This window comes from Volvox carteri (genome assembly GCF_000143455.1).
Source record: "Volvox carteri f. nagariensis unplaced genomic scaffold VOLCAscaffold_40, whole genome shotgun sequence".
Lineage (NCBI taxonomy): Eukaryota > Viridiplantae > Chlorophyta > Chlorophyceae > Chlamydomonadales > Volvocaceae > Volvox > Volvox carteri.
The window spans coordinates 740,924-741,610 of record NW_003307583.1 but is presented as its reverse complement, the minus strand read 5'-3'; the positions used below and the strand labels follow the sequence as shown (position 1 = coordinate 741,610).

General features: G+C 50.7%; 1 protein-coding gene across 1 annotated transcript in view; it reads right to left on the bottom strand.

Annotated features, from left to right (window-relative positions):
* Positions 1-687, bottom strand: part of VOLCADRAFT_94905 (uncharacterized protein) — a gene marked incomplete at both ends in the record, with an annotated part of 30,131 nt that overhangs the window by 10,137 nt on the left and 19,307 nt on the right. The gene's annotated exons all lie outside the window — the stretch shown is intronic.

Here is a 687-nt window from a genome sequence, read left to right as displayed (position 1 = left end):
AAGGGAAAGGGTGAGGGTGAGGGTGAGGGTGAGGGTGAGGGTGAGGGTGAGGGTGAGGGTGAGGGTGAGGGTGAGGGTGAGGGTGAGGGTGAGGGTGAGGGTGAGGGTGAGGGTGAGGGTGAGGGTGAGGGTGAGGGTGAGGGTGAGGGTGAGGGTGAGGGTGAGGGTGAGGGTGAGGGTGAGGGTGAGGGTGAGGGTGAGGGTGAGGGTGAGGGTGAGGGTGAGGGTGAGGGTGAGGGTGAGGGTGAGGCAGCGGAAGCACCTACACCACCACGGTAGCCAAGAGCCACGCAAACACTAACATCGCATCATAAAGTTGCACTAAGAAACAATCCATGATGCGATGCAGCACTATTTACACGTGTATCTGTACATGTGTGTGTGTATCTGTACATGTGTGTGTGTATCTGTACATGTGTGTGTGTATCTGTACATGTGTGTGTGTATCTGTACATGTGTGTGTGTATCTGTACATGTGTGTGTGTATCTGTACATGTGTGTGTGTATCTGTACATGTGTGTGTGTATCTGTACATGTGTGTGTATCTGTACATGTGTGTGTGTATCTGTACATGTGTGTGTGTATCTGTACATGTGTGTGTGTATCTGTACATGTGTGTGTGTATCTGTACATGTGTGTGTGTATCTGTACATGTGTGTGTATCTGTACATGTGTGTGTATCTGTAC